The following is a 27,907-nucleotide window of genomic DNA, read 5'->3' as shown; positions in this document are numbered from 1 at the left end:
TCGAGCCCAGTGCCTCACACATGCTGAGCAAGCACTCTGCCACTGAACTACAGCCCTAGCCCCACTATTTATCTTTTTGTCCGTTTTCTGTTCTGAAATATTTGAATTTCAGACTTGAAAGGAGTTTTGTTTTGTTTTGTTTTTTTCCTCATGATTATTTTTAAAATGACTGTTTTCCTGTATCAGCAATAGGGAGTCAATCTGGGCTGGTGTGAGAGGGTTTTACTGACCTTTTTTAGAATTTTTTATTCATATATGACAGCAGAATGCATTGTAATTCTTATTATACATATAGAGCACAATTTTTCATATCTCTGATTGTATACACAGTATATTCACACCCAGTTCCTGTATTCATACCTGTACTTTGGATAATAATTATCACATTCCACCATCTTTAATAACCTCATGCCTCCTCCCTTCCCCTCCAACCCCTCTGCCCTATCTAGAGCTTGTTGTTCCTCCCATCTCCCACTCTCTATCCCACTATGAATCAGCCTCCTTATATCAAAGAAAACATTCAGCATTTGGTTTTTTGGGATTGGCTAACTTAGCATTATCTTTTCTAATTCCATCCATTTACCTACAAATGCTATGATTTTATTTTCTTTTATTGCTGAATAATATTCCATTGTATGTGTGTGTGTACACACACACACACACACCACAGTTTTTAATCCATTCATCTATTGAAGGGCATCTAGGTTGGTCCCACAGTTTAGCTATTGTGAATTGTGCTGCTGTAAACATTGATGCAGCTGTGTCCTGTAGTATGCTGTTTTTAAGTCCTTTGGGTATAGATTGAGGAGAGGGACAGCTGGGTCAGATGGTGGTTCCACTCCCAATTTTCCAAGTAATCTCCATACTGCTTTCCATATTGGCTGCACCAATTTGCAGTCCTATCAGCAGTGTATGAGTGTGCCTTTTTCTCCCACATCCTCGCCAACACTTATTGTGGTTTGTATCCATAATAGCTGCCATTCTGATGAGTGAGATGAAATCTTAGAGTGGTTTTGATTTGCATTTCTCTAATTGCTAGTAATGATGAACATTTTTTCATGTATTTGTTGACTGATTGTATATTATTTTCTGAGAAGTGTCTGTTCAGGTCCTTGGCCTATTTATTGATTGGGTTATTTGTTTTTTTTTTTTTTTTTTTTTTTTTTGGTGTTTAGCTTTTGAGGTTCTTTATATACCTAGAGATTAGTGCTATATCTGATGTGTGAGGGGTAAAGATTTGCTCCCAAGATGTAGGCTTGCTATTCACCTCACAGATTTGCTTCTTTTGCAGAGAAGAAAGAAACTTTTTAGTTTGAGTCCATCCCATTTATTGATTCTTGATTTTAATTCTGGCACCAAAAGAGTCTTATTAAGGAAGTTGGAGCCTAATCCCACATGATGGAGATTAGGGTCTACTTTTTCTTCTATTAAACGCAGAGTCTCTGGTTTTATTCCCAGGTCCTTGATCCATTTTGAGTTGAGTTTTGTGCATGGTGAGAGATAGGGATTTAATTTCATTTTGTTGCATATGGATTTCCAGTTCTCCCAGCACCATTTGTTGAAGATGCTATCTTTTCTCTAGTGCATGTTTTTGGTACCTTTGTCTAACATAAGATAATTGTAGTTTTGTGGGTTAGTCTCTGTATCCTCTCTCTGTTCTGTACCATTGGTCTACCAGTCTGTTTTGGTGCCAATACCATGCTGTTTTTGTTACTGTTGCTCTGTAGTATAGTTTAAGGTCTGGTATAGTGATGCCACCTGCTTCACTCTTCCTGATAAGGATTGCTTTAGCTATTCTGGGTCTCTTATTTTTCCAGATGAATTTCATGATTGTTTTTCTATTTATATGAGGAATGTCATTGGGATTTTGATTGGAATTGCATTAAATCTGTATAGCGCTTTTAGAAGTGTGGTCATTTTGATAATATTAATTCTGCCTATCCAAGAGCAAGGTAAATCTTTCTATCTTCTAAGGTCTTTTTTTGATTTCTTTCTTTAAGGTTCTGTAATTTTCACTATATAGATCTTTCACCCTTACTGAGCTTCTTAATTCAAGAGTTCTTTCTAGCCTGGCACAGTGGTGCACACCTGTAATCCTGGTGACTCCAGAAGCTGAGGATCATGAGTTCAAAGCCAGCCTCAGCAAAAGCGAGGCACTCAGTGAGAACCTGTCTCTATTAAATACAAAATAGGGCTGAGGTGGCTCAGTGGTTCATGCCTCTGAGTTCAATTCCCAGTACTAAAAAATAAATATTTAAAAATCTCTCTCCTCTCTCCTCTCCCCTCTCTCTCTCTCTCTCTCTCTCTCTCTCTCTCTCTTAAAAAAAAGACACAACTGATGTGACTATGTGTACAACCAGAGATATGAAAAATTGTGTACCATATGTGTAATATGAATTATAATGCATTATCCTGTCATATATAACAAGTTAGGATTAAAAATAAATAAATTTTTTAAAAAGATAAAAAAAGTGGGAAAATCAGAAAGTAATATCGTTCCATGCTGTACATATCACTTCCCTTTCTCAAGTACAATCTGGCACAAAATGTGTTGAGAAGAGATTCCCCTCCAAAAAAACAAATCCACTGGGGCTGGGGATATAGCTTAGTTGGAAGAGTACTTGCCTCACACGCACAAGGCTCTGGGTTCAATCCCCAGCACCACCAGAAAAAAAAATCTGATATTATATCCAATGGCATGAACAAGATTTAAAAAGCCACATAACCATAATGAGAGCACAAAGCACACAAAAGGCTTTCTAGATTCCAATCTAGAAAAAAAAACAAACATATCCCAAGGGAGGAGAACAATGTTCTTGCAATTACTTTTCTCTAAGGAGTATCTTAGTATGGTGATGAATGACCTTTTTCCCCCCCAGCACTGAGGATTGAACTGAGGAGTGCTCTACCACTGAGCTACATCTGCAGTCATTTAATGTTTGTTTTGTTTTTGTTTTCCTTGAGACAGAGTCTCACCAAGTTGCCCAGGCTCTCCTGAAACTTACCATTCTCCTACTTGTCAACCTCCTGAGTAGCTAGGATTATAGGCATGCACTATTGTACTGGCTACAAATTATATGTTTTTAAATCAGGAAATTGTCATTTAGAGAATATTATTCCCATGAGTCCTTTCTATATAAATTATTATAGAGCAAGCTTCACACAACCAATTGAAGAGACATTATCGTTAATAGATTATCCTATATTGTAGTTAATTGTATGGAAAAGAAACAATGTAGCAAAAATGAAATCATAAAAACAAAGACATTTCACATAGTAATGTAGATTAAAATGTCATCCAACTATAAATTCCCTCAAAATGCATGGACCAAGATCCTACCCAAGATTGAGACTTGAGGAAGGACTGACTGTATCCTTTAAAGGCACAAACTCGTTTTTTCTTCTCTTTGGTACCCTGTGCCACACTGTAAAGAAGCCCAGGCTATCTTGCTAGAGGGAGAGTCCATTTGAAGAAAGCCCCTGACATTTGAAAGACCACATGGAAAGGGAGACTACATAAAGCCAACAGTCAGCACCTTAGTTCCAGACATACAAAGCCATCTCAGACCTTGTAGTCTAAATCAGGCGTTTGCTGTATGGGTGAGCCTAGGTGACACTGGAGCAGAACCTTGGTTAAAGTCTTGACTTACAAAATTATGAGAAATAAAATGGTTGTTTGTTTGGTAGTGGGGATTGAATTCAGAGGCTCTCGGCCACTGAGCCACATCCCGAGCCCTATTTTGTGTTTTATTTAGAGACAGGGTGTCACTGAGTTGCTTAGTGCCTCGCCATTACTGAGGCTGGCTTTGAACTCTCGATCCTCCTACCTCAGCCTCCTGAGCCACTGGAATTACAGGTGTGCACCACCACTCCTGGCAAATGGTTATTTTTTAAAGCCACTAAATTTTGGAATTTTAAAAAATATAGCAATAGATAACTAAAACACTGTTTATTGATGATTTGCAGGGCTTTTATTTAATGACCAGTTTTATTAAAGAATACCCCATTTATTTCTACTGTGATCAGCAAACAAACTGATATTCAATATTTAAAATTTTTTGAAACTGATTAGTTTGCCAAGAATATAACCTATCTTGCAAATTTTCATGAGGACTAGAAAAGAATATATATTCTGGAGTTGTTGGGCATTGTCAGTCAATGTCAATAAGGTTAAGGTGGTTGATAGTTTTGTTCAGACTCTTGTGTATCATTAGTGATTTTTTATACTGTTACTATCAGTTGTTAAAAGGCTGTTAAAAATTCAAAGTATGGATTTATCTCTTCAGTTTTGTCAGCTTTCATGTATTTGGGGCATATAAATGTTTGGTTGTATGGTGTCATGTTTCTGTGTTCTTAAAAAACACATTATAGTATTATGAAATGTCTTTCTTATCTCTTATAAAACTCTTTATCTTGAATTTAAATTCATCTGATGTTAGTATAGCCTCTGCATTCTTCTTGGCTTACTATTAATGATGTATTTTTATTTAATGTAATTAAATAAAATTACATTAAATAAAAATTAAATTTTATTTAATTTATCCACTAGCTTTTAGCTGTATTGCTTTACATTATTGTTTTAGCAATGTTTCCAGGAATTATGAAATGCATTCTTTAATTTATCACAGTTTTCATAGTTTAAATTGTGATACTTTCTCACATTTCCCCAAGTCTTTTGTGCTTTGTCGTCATACATATTACAGCTGTATACCCTATGTTTTTTACCTTAGTCATGTTTCCAAGAAATTAAAAGAATAAATATGTATACATATTGCCTTTTATATTTACCTACATTTTACTATTTCTAGTACTTTTCATTTCTGTTTATGGTGCATTGTCTTTAAAAATATCTACCCCAAATTCTCCACATTCCTGTATCATGTTGCTTCTCTCATTATGAAGTAATATCTATTTTCCCACCCACTGAGTCTGGGCTGGTCTTTTGTCTTGTTTTAATGAACAAAATATATTTTTGGTGAAAGTGATTCCATGCCAATCCTAGACATAACACCCTGGGAAGGTGTATACATTCTACTATTATCCTCTAGAAATCTAATCAACAAATAAAAAATTTTAGAATGACTGAATGACTAAAAGCATTTGAAGAGATAAGCCTGACCCAACCAGTTGAGCTAGCAGACATGTAAACGAAGCTATTTTGTCAGTTCTACCTTTGGTTAAACAATTCCTGCTAAAGGAAACCACGTAAGCAGTAATAAATACCTAGAGCAAAGGACCCATCAGGTTATGTAAAGCCAAATCATAGAATAAGGAGAAATAACAAAGAATTTTTATATTAAACCATTAAGTTTATTACACAGTGAACTAAAGCACACAGTGCATCTGTTTCTACCTGATGGATCATCTCCTTTTATCCTGAAGAGGTTCTTTTAGCATTAATAGTAGAGATCTATTGGTATTGAATTTTCTTTTTATTTATTTGAAAAAGTCTATTCTGCTTTCAGTTTTGAAGAGTATTTATCCTGGATTAGCAGTTTTTGTCTTCTAGCACCTTAAACCTTTCCATTAACTTTAACCTCTCATTTCTGATAAGAAGTCAGCTATCATTTTAGTCATTTTTACCAATGTAAAACACACCACTTTCTTCTAATTGCCTTCAAGACCTTTTTCCTCCTAATTGATTATTTACAGTTGACTCTGATGCATCTAGGTGTGATTTGCTTTGTAACTAACCTTAGTATTCACTGAGTTTCCTAAATCTGTTAACATCTTTTTTGTTAATTTGGGATAATTTTAGCCATCGTTGTCTTAAATATTTTTTTCTGTACAATTTATGCGTCTATTCTTCTAGAAATCTAATTATATGTATGTTAGGTCACTTTGTACTGATAGTAACCAAGTCTCTATTTTTTTCTTTCTGATTTTTAGAACAGATAATTTTTATTGGTCTATCTCCAAGTTAACTTTTTGCTGTTTTTGCACTATACAATCTGATGATAGATTTGTTTCATGAATTTTTCATTTCAAATACTATACTTTTTATTTCTTTTAAAAGAATTTTTTCATTTATATGTTGACACCCATATCTACTTATTCATTATGATTAAGCTTTTCTTTAACTCCTTGAAATTAGTTATTAAAACTATTTAAATTTTTTTTCGGCTAATCCTAACATCTGGGTCAGCTCATGGAACTTTTTTTATATGTGATATTTTCTCTTGTGGTTCTCATTTTTCTATCTTCTTTGCATTCTGGCAAAATTTAATGATATTCTACATGCCTATAATCCCAGCGACTCAGGAGGCTAAGGCGGGAGGATCAAAGCTAGCCTCTGCAACTAAGGGATGCACTTAGCAACTCAGTGAGACCCTGTATCTAAATAAAATGCAAAAAAGTGCTGAGGTTGTGGCTCAATGGTTAAGCACCCCTGGGTTCAATCCCTGGTACCAAAAAAAATTTTTTTAATTATATTCTGGTCATTTATAGATGATACATCATAGGAAGTCTGGATTATGTTGTCTTCCTATAAAGGATATTCTGTTTTATTTGTCATGCAGGCTAATTACTGGTGAATTGTTTTGATCATATTAGATTTGGTATTACTATTATTATTATTATTTGGTTCCAGAGATTGAACTCAGGGTACTCAATTACTGAGCCACATCCCCAGACCTATTTTGTATTTTATTGAGAGACAGGGTCTTGCTGAGCTGCTTTAGCACCTCGATTTACTAAGGCTGGCTTTGAGCTCGTGATCCTCTTGCTTCATGCACCTGAGTCACTGGGATTATAGGCATATTCCACCGCGCCTCACTAGGTTTGGTATTTTTCTTTATTTCCATATTTCATGGTGCATTATACTTGTACATAATGGTGGGATTTGTTGTTATGTTTGCATGCATATGTACAATACAGTGATAAAACTTGGCCAATATCGTTCTCGAGTATTTCTCTTTTACCTGCTTTCCTCTCTCCCCTGATCCCTTTCCTCTACTGATCTCCCTTTGATTGTCGTCAGATTCCTTTCACACACACACACCTTTCTTTTTCTTTTTCCTTTCTGGCTGCCACATACATTTTCAGCATGAATCAATTTTGGTTTCAAATTTAGGTCTACCTTTTTCCCTTTACTCTTTTGTGTGTGGTTCTTTTTGCTAAGGCTTATTTCTGAACTCTTAATTAAGTACCTGATATATTAGTGAAGCTGCTGCAACCTGACTCTGCTGGAAACCTAATTTCTTCCAACATTGCCATTTAGCATCATCTTCAGTCTCCTTTATAGCAGTCAAACTCTGCTAAGCCTTAAAGAGTCTCATCTGGTACATTCATATGAAAAATGAATTTCCTCCAGGCTTTTAGTATTCTCTCTCTAACACACACACACAATCACATTGCACCCACCATAAATAGCTCAGACATTCTTGTCCACAAAATTCCAACCACTATGATAATCTTGCACTTTGATAATTTTCTCCTTAACTCAGTATGACCTCCATCTTACTTGAGCTTCATCTCCCTAATTGTGTTTTGTGCACCAGGCCTACAGTCATGTCTGAAATTAATACCTGAAAATGTTTAGTTTTCCTAGTTTTATACACTTTTGTGTCAGGAAAACAAATCCAGTACAGTAGATCTATAACAGTTTCAAGTAAAAGTACTAAATTACTTATATCCTTGCCCATCAATAGTGGTAGAGGCACTTAGGTGAACTTACATAGAAACTGCAACATCTTACATACTCAACAACAATTTCATTGCCCATGGAACCCAAAATTAATTGAAAGAGTAAACCCCAAAATGGATATCTGAAAAATAAACTGGTCAAAATTAGTAAGGCAATCAGACTTAAATAATCATATATTTTACCAATAGCACTAGCTTAAAAGTATGGGTCTACAATAACTAGAAAAATACAAGTTAATGGCTAGAGTCATAAAAGTTTCTATTATGATAGGCAGTCTCTTATGATGCTTTAATATTATATGATAGTTGTGAAATGATTACAAACTAATAATGAACATAATCTATTTGCAGATTACAATATTCTTCCCTGTATTATCTACAAAGTTTAGATACACCTCAAAATGCCCTGGAAAAGAAATTTCTTAAGTCTCATCAAAATGAACTGCCAGGTTTTTTTCCTACATTTGACATGACACAGTGCCAAGATTTCTAGTCCTGAATACACACTTTCTATAGGGAAGGGACATTTATCTTGGCAATTAATAGATCATTTATCTCATTTCATACAGCCAATTTTAGTCGTAAGAAAAGAAATGTTTATGTATTTATTCTGCTGACTTTAATCTATAATCTAATCAGGGATCAACAAACTTTTCCTGAAAAGAGACTGATAATAAATATATTAGACTTTGTAGGCAAGTCTTCATTACCACTCAAGTGCCAATGTAGCACAAAAACAGCCTAGACTGTGGGTAAATAATATAAGCTTCTGTATTCTAATAAAACTTTGTTTACAAACGCAAGTGTTATTGTTGGACACCGTGAAAGAAAGAAAGAAAGGAGGGAGGGAGGAAGGGAGGGAGAGAGAAGGTGTGGGGAAAGAATGAAAGAAAGAAAGAAAGAGAAAAAAGGAATAAAGAGAACAATTTAAAAAAAAACAGTGTCAGGCTGACAGGTATGATTTGCTCATCACTGTTCCAGAGTATTAATGTTTATGCTCACAATAGATGTTTGGCTAGGCTGTATACATACATACATACATATATACATGAAAGCAATTTTGTTCTTTTGTTTGCTTTCTTTTATTTTTTCCATTTTTTTGTTGATACATTATAGTCGTAAATCATGGCAGTATTTGTCGTAACATATTTCCACATGCACAATATAACACTATAGTTTGGCCAATATCATTCCCCAGTATTTTCCATTCACTCCTCCCTCTCCTGGTCCCTTTCCTACACTCTACTGATCTCCTTTTGATTTTCACTTTTCTTTCCCTTTTTCCTCTCTTGCTTCCACATCCGAGAGAAAACATATGCTCCCTTGATTTTATGAGTTTAGCTTATTTTGTGTAACAGAATGTTCTAAAGTTTCATCCGTTTTCCAGCAAATGACATAATTCACATTTATGGCTGAATAAAGCTCCATTGTGTGTATATGCCACATTTTCTTTATTTATTCATCCTTGATAAGCACCTAGTTTGGTTCCAAAGTTTGGCAACTGTGAATTGTGCTGCTATAAACATGGGTATGCATATACTACTCTAGTATTATGACTTTAATTCTTTAGGATAAACATTGAGTAGTTGTATACCTGGGTTATATGGTGGTTTCCTGCCTAGTCATTTGAGGAACCTCCATACTGATTTCAATAGTGGTTATATTCATTTACAATCCTATCAACAGAGAAAAAAGTGTCCCTTCTCCACATTCTCTCTAGCATTTATTATTGTTCATATTCTTTTTTTAAGTAGTTGGACACAATACCTTTATTTTTATTTATTTATTTTTAATGTGGTGCTGAGGATCGAACCCAGGGCCTTGCACGTGCTAGACAAGCAATCTGCTGTTGAGCCACAACCCCAGCCCCATATCATTCATATTTTTGATGGCTGCTATTCTGACTAGAGTGAGATGAAAGCTCACTGTAGTTTTGATTTGCATTTCCCTAATTGCTATTGATGTTGAACATTTTCATAGATTTGTTGTCCATTTTTATTTCTTCTTTTGAGAAGTATCTGTTTAATTCATTTGCCCAATTAAGCTAGGATATTTGAGGTTTTGGTGTTAAGTTTTTTAAAGTTTCTTATATAGTCTGGATATTAATCCTGTGTCAAAAGAGTAGTTAGCAGGGCTGGGGATGTGGCTCAAGCGGTAGCACGCTCGCCTTGCATGCATGCAGTCCAGGTTCGATCCTCAGTACCACATTACAAACAAAGATGTTGTGTCCACCGAAAACTAAAAAATAAATATTAAAAAATTCTCTCTCGCTTTCTTTAAAAAAAGAAAAAAAGAGTAGTTAGCAAATATATTTTCTCCCATTCCATAGGTTCTTTCTTCATGTTACCAATTGTTTCCTTTGTGTGCAGAAGCTTTTTAATTTGATGCCATTCTGTTTATTAACTTTTGTCATTATTTTCTGAGCTTTAGGAGTTCTAATAAGAAAGTCATTGCCTGTACCTATATGCTGGAGTCTCAAACCTATATTTTCTTCCAAGGATTTGCATAGTTTCTGGTCTAATTCCTGGGCTTTTGATCTCTTTCAAGTTTGTACAGGGTCTAGTCTTATTTGTCTACATATGGGTAATCAATTTTTCTGGCACCATTTGTTTAAAGCCTGTCTTTTCTCCCAATGTGTTTTTGGCATCTTTGTCAAGAATCAGATGACTGTTAACTGTGTTGGATCTTTTTCCGTGTCTTCTCTTCTTTCCCATTGGTCTATGTATCTGGTTTTATGACAGAGCCATGCAGTGGTTATTTCAATAGCTTTGTAGTATAATTTGAAGTCAGGTATTGTGATGATGCCTCCAGCTTGCTTTATTGACTTAGAATTGTTTTGGCTATTCTGAATATTTCATTCTTCCAAATGGATTTCAGGACTGTTTTTTCTACTTCTGGAAAAATGATATTTATTATTATTATTATTATTATTATTATTTTAAATTTATATGACAACAGAATGCATTACAATTCATATTACATATATAGAGCACAATTTTTCATATCTCTCGTTGTATACAAAGTATATTCACACCAATTTGTGGGTATTTTGATGGGAATTGCATCAAATCTGTATGTTGCTCATAAAACCAATTTCAAACATATACAATCATATTAGTAGTGATTTTAGTGTCCAAAAAGAGATCTACTAAACAGTAATTACTGGGCTGGTTTGGTGACTTGTAGTCCTAACTACTCAGAAGGCCAAGCCAGGAGGATTGCTTGAGTCCAGGAGTTGGAGATCAGGTTAGGCGACATAGCAAGACCCCCATCTTAAAAATAATAATAATTACTGATGTGAAAACACATCTCAATCATTATGATAGTCACTAACTCTTCATTGTTTTCCTTGAAACTCTAATATACAATTAGTGAATGTCAATTTAGGACTAATTGGGCTGTTTTATAGAGGAGAAAGCTGATTATAATAGTAAATGAAATCAGCTATCATGAACTGATTTGTGTTTATTTAATTACAATTATCATGCTGATGACTCTAATATGTAAAGTCTCCACCTATAGTTCCCTAGGTGCTAATTTTAAAAACGTGAGTTTTCACTAAAAATAAGAAAAGAAACCCCTCCATATGCATTTCAATAATTCAAATTGTATCATAATTTGACTATTAACACAATGCAACTAGTTCAGATTTAAATTCAAGATTACACAGTGCAAAAGAGGGAATAGTCTTGGAAAGGAAAGTAGAAAAATGTAAGATCCCTCTTAGAGGTCAGAAAAAATAAATTCAAAAATGTGATTTTTTTAAAGGTAGTGTTAACTTGAAGTGGAAAACAAAAAGCAAAAAAACCTTTGAAGCAAATTCAGTTGTGTTTACAAGGGCCTTTGAGTTTCTTTGATGTTTTAGTGATTCTGGTTTTTAAAATGTTGATTTGTGGAGGATGGGCACAGGGGATTGAATCTAGGTGCTTAACCACTGATCCACATCACCAGCCCTTTTTTACATTTTTTTTATTTTGAGATAGGAAATCCATAAATTACTTAAGGCCTTGCTAAATTGCTGATGGTGAGTTTGAACTCAAGATCCTCTTGCCTCAGCCTCCAGAGCCACTGGGATTACAGTGTGCATCATGAAGCCCAGCCTTAAATGTTGATTTTATAATCCTTTCTTTTTAGCTGATAAGAGAAATTACAAAATACAGAATACTTGCAAACTACAAAATATAGGATACTTACAACTAAAGGTGCTTTGTTAAATGATCAGAGTTTAACTAACATTTCAAGCAGTGACTCTCAAACTGGGAGAGTGATACTAGTCTTTTCAAGAGAAGTTTAGAAATGCCTGGGGGCATTTTGTTGTTGTTTCACCATGACTGAGGAAACTACTAACATTTTTTGGCCAGGCCCATAGATAGTATATAACCTTCAGCTAGTAGGAATAGTCCAAACCAAAGTACCAATAGAGTTCTATCAAGAAACCCTGGTGCAAAGAAGTAATCTACCAAGGAAAACACAGTTGCAGTTAAGTAAGAGAACAGAGCAGGTGCCGGGTGCAGTGCTGCATGCCTGTAATCCCAGTGGCTCTGGAGGCTGAGGCAGGAGGATCGTGAGTTCAAAGCCAGCCTCAGCAAAAGTAAGGCCCTAAACAATTCAGTGAGACCTTATCTCTAAATAAAATACAAAATAGGGCTGGAGATGTGATTCAGTGGTCTAGAGCCCTTGAGTTCAATCCCTGTTACCAAAGAAAAATAGACCACCCAAGTGATTTGTTTGTACCAGTAGGTCTACCTAAAACGAAAAGGGATTTTATGCAGTCAAATTGTTTTATTATCCATTTAAATATAATTCTTTATTTCTTTATGTTTGTCAAGAAGTAAATATATTTAAGATAACAATGAAAAATAATAAAAGAATGACAAGTGTAGGAACCTAATGATGACTTACACTTTTTGATTACAGACTTGACATTCATCTGAAATGACAATGCAATCCCTAGCTACTGCAACAGAAATCCTAACCTCTGAGTGAAAAAAAAAGAGGGATGTTGAGATACCTTCAATCATCTTTTCTCACTTCTGAGTAAGTACCAAGAGAGGTTGGCCAAAAATATTTTAAAACCTAAAACATGCTATTAAACTTGGCTTTTCTTTAAAATAAGTGCAAGTATATGATATGGCCTAGTGTTAATTTACAATCCCTACTTTCTTATGCTTTGACTGTCTTTAAATGTGCCCAGTTTGAACTGAGATGTGCCATAAGTCAGATATCAAAGACTTATTATGAAGAATGTAAAATAACAGTTATATTTTTATTATGATTACAAGTTAAAAGGATGTCATTTTGAATATATTGAATTATGTAAAATGTATTATTAAATGAAGCTCATCTGTCTTACTTTTTAAAATATGACTTCTAGAAAATTTAATTTACATGTAGAGTTAATATTATATTTCTATTGGTGGTTCTAAGGGATCAGTGAGAAATAAGAGAAAGATCATGTTCAGATTCTCTATTTCATCATTTGCGTTTGATGTCATTCACTGATCCTCCTTATGTATTCCAAACCATTTCAAATTTCATTTGGATTTGGGTAAGACTGAGCTTTCATGCTAATCACAGAGAACTTACTTTCCCATATATATTTGTTCAGTGTCCCCCACTGAGTATAGTCTTCATAATAGTGTTTATGGTCCTGTTTCTAATTTTATACTGCATGCATCAGTTAAAATGCTGAAGATTCAGGAGGGTTTGCTTTGCTTCAGTGTATGCTCTGGTAGACTATATGTTATCCCGAAGAACATATTTTCTCCTCCACTCTCCCTGTCTCCTCCAAGAGGTGCTTGTGATCTTCCAAGCACACTTTTGGAGGATGTTATCAGCCTTACTTTGTTTCAGTGAGAAGAGAACAGTTTCCAGAGTATGCACTATCTAAAAATGTCTTCTTAGTGATGAAAGCATTTATTGCCAAGACTTTTGTTGCTTTGTCAATTGTCTATATTGGCTGTAACCGCCAGGATTTTGCTGTTTAATTATTTAAACCACATAAATGGGCAATCTTTCATATATTATCTCATTTTCTTCTTAAAAAGTGAATTATAAAATTTTAACTTTGACCCCATATTTGTATAGATGAAATATCTGAGACTCAGAAAAGTTAATGATTTCCCTATAGTCACACAATTAGACTTCTGACTCTTACTACAATCTTTTTGGCTATATTCCTTACTTCTGCTGCTGTTCTAGTAAGGAAGTAATTTATATTTCTGAAAACTAAATGTATAAAGCCCAACAGTGCACTGTGGAAATTGAGATGTGCAGGCCACAAGTCCCCAACATCTGTTCTGCATTTATTTCAACACACCAAATATTTGACCTCCGTGAAAAGAATGCCAAGGTAAATTAGGCAGAACCAGAAACAGGAACTCATATATGCCATATATTAGTGGCAATTTCAGATGTTTGAGTTTCTTTCTTTGTACAGTTGAAAGTGGAATAATATTTCAGGGCTAGACAAACAGTAGATGCTGGCAGAAGACCTTGCCTTGTATATGACTCACTTCCATTAGTACAGTACACTTCAACATGACTTTTTAATTGTGGGGAGTGCCTCAGCCCTACTGGTCATGCCCAGCCTAAACCTCCATCTTCCCTGGATTTAAGGGCAAGATACTTGTTTAAATTCCACTTAAGTTATATGATCCCTTTACTTAAAGTCTAATATTTTCTGCATTTTTATTCTATTAAGTCTAAATCCTTATGCTTGATTTTCAAGGAATTTCATAATCTGACCTAAGCACACAAATATGTCATCCTTTATAGAATCCTTTCCTCTTAGCAAAATGAGGTGTCCTTACTGTCCTTTAAACATACTTCTTTCTGCTGAGTCTTTCTTATGCTGTTTAATTCACTTGCCTTTTATTCTCTTTTTAGAATCTGAATCCTATGTACTTATCCAGGTCTAGCTCAAATCCCAAGACTCATCTCTTACTTTTAACTCTTTAGTGTTTACAATTTGTACCAAAATACATTTTAGCATTTATTTTGTGGCAGGGTAGTGCCCTTTCCACCCCCCCACTACACTAACTTTTACCAAGGAGGAAACTGGTGTTACCAAGAAAGACCTGTTTATTTTTTTAGGAGTTCCCACTCTCGGGATTATAATGAGGATCTAGAGTCACCTCCACCCTTGGAGATAGATCCCAGATTGGGGTCCTTTGGCACAGGTGTAAAGGTTGATCCATTGCCTAAACCTCTTACACTGGCACAGAAGATGATGTACACACACACACACATACACACACGCGCCAAAACTCGAAGGAAGGAAGGGAGGGAGGGAGGGAGACCCTTTGAAATCCATTGAGAAATGATACTGTTCTGGTCAACCTGACAGAAAATGGGTATTTGTTGTCATTTTCTGACTTACCATATTGTGACCAAGCATAGTGCTTTTATTTTTATTATTTTTTTTTACTAAGACCTTTACTAGGATTCACCTGGTTTATAACTTTCTACCTTTAAATATAACTGAATCTGCTGGAAGGTGGTGGCAGAGTCTGTAATCCCAGATATTCAGGAGGCTGAGGCTGGAGGATCACAAGTTTGAGGTAAATGTGGGGAACTGAGCCAGACTCTGTTTCAAAATAAAAACTAAACTGGTGGCACACACCTGTAATCCCATCAGCTCAGAATGGTGAAACAGGAGAATTGGGATTTCAAAGCCAACCTTAGCAACTTAACGAGGCCCTGAGTAACTCAGTGGGACCTATCTCTAAATAAAATACAAAAGAGGGCTGGGGATGTGGCTCAGTGGTTGAGTTCCCAAGAGTTCCATCTCTGATAGCAAAAAAAAAAATTAATAATAAATGAATAAATAAAATGGGCTAGGGAGTAGCTCAGCAGTAGAGCACCCCTGGATATTTGTACTAGGGAGTACAAAAAAAAAAAAGAATTTTCAATGCATATTACTTTTTGTCTAGTTTATTTCATTCAGAATCTCCCTGTTTTTGCTATTATCAATAGTTCTTTATTCTTGCTAAGTATGTTTCCAAAATTTATTATCTATTTTCCTATTGATATACATTGGGGATTTTTTTTAAGTAAACCAGGTTATATTTATACAGTGGAAAATTATTAAGCAATGAAAATAAGAAGTACATTCACATTCAACAACTTGGATAAATCTTATAAAAATACATATGGAGCTAAAAAAAGCCACATACCAAAGATCACATGTGTATGATTACAGTGTATAAAGTAACAAAACAGGCAAAACTAACCCTTGTTATTAGAAGTTAAAATAGTGCCTAACTCTGGGGGAGCGGAGGGAATAATTAGGGGAGCAATAAGAAAGGGCTCATGAAGGTGCATTTGATGTCCAGTTTCTTGACCTGGGTTAGGGTTCAGTGGATATGTTTACTTTGTGATAATTCATTGTGCTATACGTGATTTTCTTTTGTCTGTTATATTTAATAAAAGAGAAGCTCTATTAACAGTAAAAAAAATCAGTCTCTACATTCATGTAAAAGTTAGTAATCAAATGCCTACTATATGGTTAATATGAGTATAAGGGTTCTGAGGCATGTAAGACAGACATGTTCCCACAGTCCAACATTGGGGATTTTTTGACTATTACAAATAAAACCACCATGAATAGTTGTGCACAAGTCTCAGTGTGGATGTATGCTTTTATTTCTCTGGAGTAAATATCTCGACAGATGTGATTTAACTTTTAAAGCAACTGCCAAACAGTTTTCTAACAGTTTGTGCCATTGTTTGTACTACATGTTATAGTCTGCAGTTCTAAGAGAGATACCATAGTCTTCATCTTTGTCAACATTTGTTATGATCAGTCTTAAATTTTGTCCATCCTACTGTATGTGTAATAACATTGCAGTTTTGATTTACATTTCAACTTACGTTGGATATCCTTTCATGTGCACATTCACCATATTTGTATCTACTTTGGTGAAGAAAAAAAAATCTTCTGCCCATCTTTTCAAATTGGGTGATTTTTCTTATTAATAAGTTGTAAGAATCATTTGTATATCCTAGATATCATTCCCTTGAGAGAGATATGTTTTGCCAATACTGTGTCCTAGTCTGTCAGCTTACCTTTCCATTTCCATAACAATGAATATAGAATAGACAAAGTTTGTTGTTGTTGTTTTTGGTACTGGGGATTGAACTCAGGGGCATACCACCACTGAGCCACATCCCCAGTCCTATTTAGTATTTTATTTAGAGACAGGGTCTCACTGAGTTGCTTAGTGCCTCACTTTTGCTGAGGCTGGCTTTGAACTTGCAATCCCCCTGTCTCAGCCTCTTGAGCAACTGGTATTACAGGTATGTACCACCACGCCCAGCATGAGACAAAGTTTTTAAGTCTGATTTATTTCTGAGAGGAGAGAGAAAAAAGAGAGCATGAGGCAGAGAGAGCTAGTTAATTTTAAAAGTCTCTGCCAAGCAGCTTTTTATATTTTCTTCCAGAAGTTGTATAGGTTTAGCTGTTACATTTAGGTCTGTAGTCTATTCCTACCAGTAGTGTGTGAGGGCTCCTATTGATCCACATCCTTGCCAACTTATTATTATCTTCTTGATTATAACCATCTTAATAGATGTGAAGTAGTATCTCACTGAGGTTGTACATTTCCCTAATGGTGCTGGGTATCCTTTCATTTGCTTATTTGCTTTTGCATATTTTCTTTGGAAAAATGTCTATTCTAATTTCTTGCCATTTTTTTTCATATTGAACAATAAGAATTGCTTGTATATTCTAGGTAGTTATATTCTAACTACATGAATTGTAAATATTTTCTTCTATGATTGTGTTTTCACTTTCTTCGATGGTAGCCTTTAAAAGTTTTAAATTTGATGAAGTTCATTACTTTATTATTTTTTTCTTTTCGTGCTTGGGCCTTTGGTGTCTTAACTACAAAGTCATTGTCTACTCCAAGATTTACCTATGCTTTCTTACATTTAGTTTTGGTATATATATATATATATATATATATATATATATATATATATATGTGTGTGTGTGTGTGTGTGTGTGTGTGTGTGTGTGTGTGTGTGTGTGTGGTCCATTTTGAGTTCTTACATTTATGTCTGTGGTCCATTTTCAGGTAATTTTTATGTGGGGTAGGGTTTAACTTAATTCTTTTGCATTAAAGACTACATCATTTTGAAATATATTTTCATTTGGAATGCAATTCTAGGATGTCAGTGTTTTTTTCTTTCAGAACTTGAAAATGTTGATGTACTGTTTTCTGCATGGTTCTTGAATGAATTTTGACATTTTACTTTCACTCCTTTGTACATAATGGTGTCTGTTTTCTGTAGATGCTTTTCAATTTTTAGCACTGGTTTTAAGCATTTAGTGTATATTTGTGTCATCTTTATCATTTTTCTTATTCATTGAGCTTTTTGAATCTGAGTGTTCATCAGATATAGAACATTTTTATTTATTATTTATTCAAATGTGTTTTTCTCACCTCTTTTAGGAACTACCATAACATACATATATATATATGTTGGACTGGTTGAAGCTGTGCATACTGATGCTCTGTTCAGTTCAGTCTCTTTCTCCATGTTTGATTTTGGAGTCTTTATCACTGCATATTCAGTTTGCTGATATTGACTTCTTCAATGTCGAATTTGCTGTTAATCTCATTCAGTGTAATTTTCACCTTAGCCATTGTTTTATCTGATTTTATCTAATTTTATCTGTTTTATCTAATTCAGACATTTTTATATCTTCTTTTTCTCCTTTACATGCTTATTCTTTTCCATAGCATCTTGAACATATGGTATACAACTGTATTAATGTCCTTGTATAATAACTCTATCACAGTGTAATTAATGATCATTTCTATTAATTTTCTTTTCAACATGGGTTATATTTTCCTACCTCTTTGCATGCCTCATACATTTTTATTGGATTCCAAACATTGTGAATTTACCTTGTTGAGTACTGGATATTTTGTATTCGTTTAAATATTCTTGAGCTGTGTATAGCTTTTTTTTCTAAACTATCTTGGAAGCATTTTTATCTTTTTAAGATTCTGCTAGACTGGAGTTACCTTCAATCTTGGGCTAATTTTTCCCTTTTACTGACTATGTTACTTGATGCCCTTTTATTATAGATTTTCCATTCTAGCTGGTGATTACAAAAATTGATCTCCATGCCAACAATCACCACCACCTTCCATTCTGTTCTTTTCTGAAGGTTCTTTCTCTGGCCTTACATGTGTGCCCATTGTTACATAGCCACAGACTTCAGGGGAACCGTCCATAGATGTCTAGAGAGCTAGTGCATGTACACACTCTCCCTCCCTCTGCAATTCCCTACTCTCCCCTTTATTCTGCTCTGGGACTTCTAGCTGCATCTGTCTCTTCAGACTTTAAAATCCATCTCTTCAACTCAGGAGATTTTCTATTTGAGTTTCCCTTCTCTGGATGTGGCCTGAAAAAATTCTTTCCAGGGAGTAAATTGGGATAATCCTAGCACTCATCTCTCATGCTTAACTTTATCTTAGAGGTCACTCTTACGCTGCTTATTATCTAATATCTGAGAACTGTTGTTTGTATTTTGTCCACTTTTTTCCAATGTTTTATATGTGAGGGTAAATCTGTTGCCCCTCTTGGAGAGATTTAGTCTTCCATAAATGTTTAACACTATTTTCTGACTCATCATTTACAATAGATGAGGTTCTTCCTGGTAACAGCAGCGTTAGGCCTACTGAATGCTCCTAGGCAAGTGCCTTCACAAGTTTCCAATGGTATATGTTATTATGCTGCCAATTATTTGTTTCAGATATGTTTTTCTTGTCTCATTTAGATTGTACTCTGACATTAGGAACCCTTCATATCTTAGAATTTTATGTCCCCTCCACCCAAACTGGTCACATTTACCTTTAACCATTACTCATCCCTTACCCCGTAAGATTTCCCTTTGAGGTATTAAAGAATAATGCACTTGAGATTATTTATCTCCATGCCAACAATCACCACCACATTCTATCCTGTTCCTTTTCTGAAGGTTTTTAATATAACCTTATATTAAACATCATGTTAAACATCAATGCCACAAATTTAAATGCCATGAGTAAAAGTGAATGCTGATTCATCCACTAATTGTATGTATCCTGATAGAAAGAACTACCACTACCTTATTGTGGCCAGTTGAGAAATTTTCTTCTCATTATCCACCAGACTAGTTAATATGTCTTTAAGGCAATAAGTTTAAAAAATAATACTGATAAATCAAAGTATTGAAAACTCTACAAAATAAGAAGCTAGTTCTTCAGTAACTGGAAGCACTGACTATGCATATAAAAGTATATCTGATTATGAGTCAAGGTAAATATCAAGAAGATAATATGCAATTAGATCATTTTGCTATTCTGATTTTTCCACCAATGAATTATCATTAATTTCTATTCTACAATAAGAAAAATTCTACAACATACCATATTCTATAATAAGAAAAATAAGAAAAAATTAAAGCTAGTTTTAAAAGATCTACTTAAATATTCCAGTATCATGTAACCAAACAACTACTCTCCACACAAGTATGTTTTCATTCAACAACAAACACATTCAGGGGTACATTCCTGGAGCTGAGGATGCATGCTGCTGAGAGGTAGACCTTAAATGCCTTGTTCTCATAGCTTATTTCCTCTCAGTACTATTTATATATGGGGGCTTAATAGTTAATATAGGTGTTTAGGTTAATAGTGTAGTATATTTATAATATCATTGGAACCATGAGTTTACCCAACAAATCATTTGTTAACTCTCTCATACATTCTAGGCATTTCCCTAGTCACTGATGTAACAGTAGTGAACAAAACAACTAATTTCCTGCTCCTGTTGGAAATTGTGTTTGAGGTTGGCTCAGAGCAGTGAAGTAGATAAACAAATGTAAGGAAAGTGGTAAGAGAAGTCTAAAGTGGAAAGGCAAGTCTGAAGAGAAAGAAAGGCAGGGTAATGGGCTTGATAGTCATGGCAAGAGGCTCTATTTTGTGTAGGATGGCCAGGGAAGGCCTTTATCACATGAAATGCCACTGTTACAGAGACATGATAAAGTGAAGGGGTAGTTAGCTAGTCAGATGATTTGGGGAGTTAAGGTTGAGGCAAAGTTACAAGTGTAAATGCTCTGAAGCAGGGGTGGGCTTGGTGTATTTAAATGGAACTAACAGACAAGAGAAGAATGTTAGGAAATGGGGAGAAAAGGATGAGGGGAGTCACATTGAATAAGAGCAGTCCATAATAAGCCAGGGCAGTCCATAATAAAGTCATGGCTTTTTTTCCTGATACCAGAGATTGAACCCCCAGGGGCACTTAAACACTGAGCAACACCCACAGTCCTTTTTAAAATACTTTATTTAGAGATAACTCTCACTGAGTTACTTAGGGACTCACTGCATTTCTGAGGCTGGCTTTGAACTCAGGATCCTCCTGACAGCCTCCTGAGCTGCTGGGATTACAGATGAATACAACCAGGCCTGGCTAAAGTCATTGCCTTTTATTTGGAAATGGGAAGCTATAGGAAGATTTTGAGCAGAGAGACACAATCAAATTTATATTTAAGAATATCACTCTAGTTGCCATCAGTACAATAGATATTGGGGGAAATGAGGGCAGAAGCAAGGACAGAAGAAGGCTAAGGGAATCATTCAGGTGACTTATGATGTGGGTTTGGCCTGTATATTGGCTTAGCAGATGCAGAGGAGTGGTCAGATTGGGGGCATGTTTCAAATGCTTATTTGGAAAGAAGGAAGTCAGAAAAATAAATAAATAAAAATAAATAAATAAAATGTTGTATAATTTATATCAAATTCTAGAAAATGCAAAACAATCTATAATGACAGGAGATGTTTGGAGACAGCCCAGAAAAGGAGAGGGGAGGGATTACAAAGAACGATGAAAGACTCTTTTGATTTTGGTGATAGTCTCATGGGTATACTCATGTCAAAACTTATCAAATCGTACACCTTAAACGTGCAATTTATTGTAGGTCAACCATATCTCAATAAAATTATAAAAATAAAGACATAATATTGTCTAATGGACTGGAGTTGGAATGTGAGAGAAAAGAGATCAAAGATGGTTTGTAAGTGTTGGGCTTTGAGCACCTGGAAAATGGGAATTAAATTGTCATTCTTATTTCTGAGATAGGGAAGACTGAAAGGAGCAGATTTTGAGAGAAAAATGAGTTCAGTTTTTTCAACATGTTGTTAGAGATGCCTACTAGATACATTTTATAATAAATACATGGTAGAAAAGAAATGAAGAATGACTCAGACAGTTTCTCTCTATGATCCACTGGTTCTCCAGAAAGCGCAGAAGTACACTGGACCAACCGGGACCTCTCATGGCCGCTGTAGACAAATGTTTGTGCACACCTTTTTTCCATCGTTTTCTTTATTTAACATTATGAGCATGGTGGACTACATTCTTTTCTCTAAGTTTTAAAGATTCAGTTAATTTGGGGAAACAACTGATGGGTTCATTGTTGGAGGTTGATGAATAACCTTAGCAGAGACTATAGTGACAAGCCCTTGGTCACAGACAAACGAGAATGGCTCCACCCAGGACGGGAGCATTGCAGACACTCTTCCTTGGGCTGGCTAGCTTGTGCCTTCCCCCTGTTAACTGTACATATCAATAATTCAGCTATATTATGATTTAAATCAGATTTTGCTCCTCTTGTCAGAAAGTACAACAATTGCTTGTTAGTTGATAGGTTGTGATGAAAAGGAGTCTACTCCTTTGGCTTGAAACTTAGCTTCATTACTCACTGGATGTGTGACTGCCTCAATTTACTCTAAAATAAGGATTTGAATAGGACCTACTACTACTGTAAGGTACTATTGTTATGAAGATTAAATGAATTGATATATATAAAACCTTCAGAATAACAACTGGACATAAAGCGTTCAAGAAACGTTAGCTAGTAGCTTTCTTCTCTGACAATCGGTTTTGTCAGTTGGTTCCCACTAAGTTGTGGACTTTTTCCGACCAGGACCAGATATCTTGTCTTTTGATTTTCATCCACTCCAACACCATTCTAGGGCCTTGTCCAGCGTCTGGCATGAATGGTAGCACAAAATGAGAGTTAAAAATATGCTTTTGAATTAAATAATTTCTTCCCTTATGGATAAAGATAAGAATCTCAAGATCTTAGCTGGAAGACTAATGTCCATCTCTCTGCCCCCACCTGTCCCCGCCTTAAAAAAAAGCAGGCCACTGTCTCCAGTTTACACCCTCACTCACAGTTCCATTCACCTTCCCCTTTCCTAATCAGAGGGATCTTGGGGTGGGGCTTCAAGGATCCTCAAGGAGTTTGAAGGGGAGGGAGCCTGGAACCCTAGACTAGCTGTGACAAGTCATGGGTGGGATTTGGTAGTTCAGAAAAGGAGGTACCAGACCAGGAATGGGGGATGGGAGTCATGGTGGAGTGGAGTGGGCTATTTCAGGATGGACCAGAAAGGAGACATTGAGGAAAGCCAGAAAGGACCGGTTGGCGGAGTGGGGGGGGGATGGGTGGGTGATGACTTGTGAGGGCATAGAAGCAAAGGCAGGTGATTGGACGAGAAGGAGAGTTCTAGTTGCCAAGGCAGCGACTAGAGGAGAAGGTCTTCAGTTGAGGAGAAGGTCTTGACTAGAGAAGGACAGAGCTCTGGCTCTGTGAGTTCTCCAGTAGAGTCTGTGCATCTACCCCCAGATATCCCTGCTGACGTGTCACCCGGGAAAGGCTTAAGCCTTCCCGGGCGCCACCCCTCCCCGCCTTGCTACCCACCACCCCTCCCTGCCTCGCTACCCACCCGCCCCCTGAGCCCCCTCCAGCGCCGCCTGCCACTGCCTGCCTCAGCCTACTCCACCGCATCACGGGCTCACTGAGGTGACCACAACATGGCTGCGGTGCCTGGGCTGCTCTTCTGGCTGTTCGTGCTCTGTCCCACCTGGCGAGTGCCGGGCCACCCGGACCCAAGCACCGGCAGGCGCTGCTCGAAGCACAAACTCTGTGCAGACTACGAATGCACCAGTGAGTGAGCAGGCGGGTGGGCGGCCCGGGGTCTCTGCGGTGGCTCTTTGGGGCTGCATGGGGCTCCGATCCCCTGGTCCCCAGCCCTGTGGTCTGGGCTAGGGGTTCGAAGGACAACGGGTGGGGTGCAGGAGTGACAGAGCCTCGGGACCCTGTGTGTGTCCCCTCCGTCTCTGCCGGCGCCCTCCTACTTGTTGCCAGCGTTTTATTTTTCTCTACTGACTGAGGCGGGGGTTGGGAAAAACTCAGAGCGCATTGAAAGTGCATTCTCAGAAAACACTATGGATGGTAGGAACAATTTTTGGCTCAGAAGAACCATCCTCATGCAGATAGTCAAACAGATAATGCTCAGGGTGAACAAACTTCATTTGAACTTTTTGAAGAAATACTACCAGATAAATTGAAAGTGCCAGAAAGTGAAAGCAACAAAACCAGCAACATTTCTCAGGTCTCAAACGAACAGGAGAAGACTGATGCTTATAAACTTTTGAAAAAAGAAATGACATTCGACTTGAAAACCAAATTTGGCTCTACTGCTGATGCACTTGTGTCTGATGGTGAGACGACCAGACTGGTGACTTCATTAGAAGATGATTTTGATGATGAGGAATTGAATGCTGATTATTATGCATTTGATAAGGAAGAAGAGGAGAATGAGGAAAGCTTTGGGGAGCCCCCGTTACTAACCTTTATAAATGAAGAAGACATGAAATTCACAGTGGAGTTTGGAGTGGAGAAATATTCAATAGGTGAAGAGCAGAATTCAAATGGAGAAGATAAGGCTGAGGTAACTCTGCCCCCGGGCATCAAGGATGATGATAAAAATATACTGACAACCTTGGAGGATACTTTATTTATTGGCACAGGTGGTGATGAGAAAACAGATATGATGGATTTGGAGAATTCTTATTCAGAAGAAGAAGAAGAAGATGAGGAAGATTTAGTCCCAGATAGAAAAAAGAAGAAACCACAAGCAGCAACATATTATATTTATCCTGAAAGTGCAGAATATGGTCTTTTTGTGGAAACCTCTAAGACAGATAATGATGAAGAGCCAAAAGTGGACATCGAACTTCATATTAAAGGAAAAGAGACAGATGTTCAGGAGATGTTTAGGTTCCACCACAAAGTGATGTCAATGACCTCTATAGGTAAAATCTTCCCAAATGTCATTTAATGTGTCTCAGGTGCTGAGATGCTGAGGCAATGGGGCAGACTTCACCAGCAGTCAAATTCATAGACCAATAGTGAATGGAGGGCCTGGGGTTATAGCTCAGTGGTAGAGCACTTGTCTAACATGTGAGGCACTGGGTTTGATTCTCAGCACTGCATACAAATAAATAAAATAAAGGTCCATCAAAAACTAAAAAAAATGTCTGGGGATGTGGCTAAAGCTGTAGTGCGCTCGCCTGGCAAGCGTGCGGCCCGGGTTCGATCCTCAACACCACATACAAACAAAGATGTTGTGTCCGCCGAAAACTAAAAAATAAATATGAAAAAAATTCTCTCTCTCTCTCTCTCTCTCTCTCTCTCTCTCTCTCTCTCTCTCTCTCTCTCCTCTCTCAAAAAAAAAAAAAACTAAAAAAAAAAATTAGGCAAAAGCTTAAAAGAATAGTAGTGAATGGAATCTCAGGGTTGAGAAAGACCTTAGAAGCAACTGGTCCAACTTCTTAATAACTGCATGTTGGACTCCTGCTGTTTAATCAAACGTACCCCAGGCTCATGTAACTCATACTGAAATTCCACCCCTACAAGCTCTCAGTTCTAACTGGAATTCTACCTCATTCACAGAGCCTCAATGCAGGTCTGTACCCAATTCCCTTTAGTCTCTCTTGGTATTACTGTGTTCTTTTTAAATAGCTGTCATCTGTCCATTCAATACATAATTGTTGAGTATCTCTGCCAGGTGCCAGATGCTGTGTTAAGCCTTGGCTCATTCCACCTGCAAATCTGCAAACCAAGACTCCCTCTCTTTCAGCTTTCCTAAAATTTTAAACACAAAGTTTCACCAGCACTAAATCCATGTTTGTTGAATGTGACCCTGTCTACATATCTCTGGTTTTAAAATTTTTCCTTGAGTTAATATTGTTCTGGTAGCAGTTGTATGGCCATGGAAGTAGTGGAGAGTAGACTGGAGATTGTTCATTTTATAATTGAAGGGTCTGACAGCTCTAATTAGGATTTTGAAGTTTTCTTCTCTGTGTTAATTGTCTTTAGGAGAGCCACATATTCCAGGCACTGTGACTCATATATTTAGTGAAACACTCGATGAATATTGAAACTGAAGAGAGACAATTCTTATTCTATAACATAAAATAAAATAGCCATTTCCCCTTTCAATTTTAGAGCTACTTATAACAGAAGGTACTCCTGTTGATGCTGCTGATACAGAAAACCAACTAGCGATAAAGGTAGAAGAGCCAGCAGATGCCACCCTTTTGGACAGCATACTTTTCTTGTTACATTCATTCTTGCTTTATTTGTCTAAGATGGTAAGTTTGACATAGTTTCTTCATTTAGAATGTTGATTATTTATTAGTTTGTAAGTGGCTTCTGGTCATGAAGTGAAGAACTTAAAATGTCTTTATGAAAATGACTCCTGACCCTTTGAGTAGATAGCTCCAGAAACAAAAGCCATAGGGGTGTGGCTTAAATGGCTACTTGGTTTAGCACATGAGGAAGATTTGCTGTCTACCAAGGCTGGTCATTTGCATACCTGTAAAAACTTGGTTCTTCCCCTCAGAACCTTTCTTTCTGGCAGGGAGATAACAGCATTCACTTGAAACACAGTAAGATAATGGCAGAAAGAGAGGTATTTATTTGATGGTAGAACATTATTGTCCATAAATGCATTTATTATGGTTGGAAGGGTGATCAATAAGGTCATAAAGTAGTTGAGATGTGTTTGAAGCACTGGCAAAGGGCAAACAGGAGTCTGACATGTAGTTTGTTGTTGATTAGACAGGCTGGGGTGGAAGACGGAGGGGGAAGCTGGTAGTCAGAAGAAATGTGTTCAGAGAAATGGAAACATCAAGAAAAGGATATTTGGGGAGGGCAGGAGAATGTGAATAATTGGTGTTGTAAAGTGTGAAGTTGGAAGGGGATGGTCTGTTGGAGAGGCCAGCAAATCTTAAAGGAAGTCATGAGCCAAAGTAGCATTAGACCATTAATAGTGGGGATCCTTAGAAAGTTTTAAGAATGGAAGGAATTAGGTTAGATCTGTTTCTTAGAGTCACTTAAGGCTGATCTTTCTAAAGAAAATCATGATCCAAACAAGACATTTAATCTGTCTAGAAGCTTATCTAAGCATTTTAGGGCTTACCTCCCCCCCATTGGTATTTGTTGATATTGGACTTTTAGAATTTAATTATAGGAATGAGAAAGCTTTTAGAGGTTGGAGGATAAGATGGTCCTAGGGCCATTGTGACAGTAATCCTCCTAAACTGAAGTTGTTTCCTGTAGATTGTGTTATTTCAAGGCTTGAGTAAGAAAGATGATGATGTTGTTTTCCTTGTAAAATGTATAAATTTTGTAGCCAGGTAGATCTGGTTTCAAATCCCAAGGTTATCATTTAGAAGTTTGGGCAAATAACTAAACTTTTGAAAAAAGTTTTCCTCATCTGAAAAATGTAGATAATGCTTACTCCAATCATAAGAATTTAATGATTTGACAAGGTAAAGTGTCTGGTGAGGTGTCTGGCATTTTGAAGGGTTTTACCCCCACGTACCCCCTAATTCTCATGTAGGCAGTCAGAAGGTGGTATAAAGACAATGAATATACCTGGGGAGGAAAGACCACCAGGGTGGAAAAGATGTGGTGGGGAGAAACAAATCATTTTTCAGTTGGCTCCATGTTTGTTCATGATGGTGGCAGCCACCTGAGTAAGAGGTATATAGAAGCCAGGCAGTTAGAATAGTGATATTTCCAGTGATTAAAGCAGTCTTCCACAGTCATAATTTGATTATCAGAATGAATCAGCATCACTTGGAAAGTTAACAGCCTCACGATATGGGAAGGATTACTTTATTCATATTTTTAGGTATGCACAGAGCCCTCCTCTAGTTCTAGGTCGGGGGACACAAATGTGGTGCAGGTATGGTCAGTGATTGTACGGTGATAGGTAAGACATAGATGTGAGTGGTAAAGGAGAGGCACAATGTTAGGAGACTGATTTGAAAGGAGATTTCAAAAAGGCATTTTGATGGCCCAGTATGTACAGGACATTGTGCGAGGACTAAAAGAGTCTAACAGGTATAA

General features: G+C 36.6%; 2 pseudogenes; both read left to right on the top strand.

Moving 5' to 3' along the window:
• Positions 1-27,907, top strand: part of LOC144252743 (transport and Golgi organization protein 1 homolog) — an 84,120-nt pseudogene that overhangs the window by 27,519 nt on the left and 28,694 nt on the right.
• Positions 23,518-24,827, top strand: LOC144252745 (transport and Golgi organization protein 1 homolog; annotated as a pseudogene).

The sequence above is a fragment of the Urocitellus parryii genome, unplaced genomic scaffold (genome assembly GCF_045843805.1).
Source record: "Urocitellus parryii isolate mUroPar1 unplaced genomic scaffold, mUroPar1.hap1 Scaffold_540, whole genome shotgun sequence".
In the NCBI taxonomy this organism is placed as follows: domain Eukaryota; kingdom Metazoa; phylum Chordata; class Mammalia; order Rodentia; family Sciuridae; genus Urocitellus; species Urocitellus parryii.
Note: the sequence above shows the minus strand (reverse complement) of the source record. Positions and strands in the feature narration are given on the sequence as shown.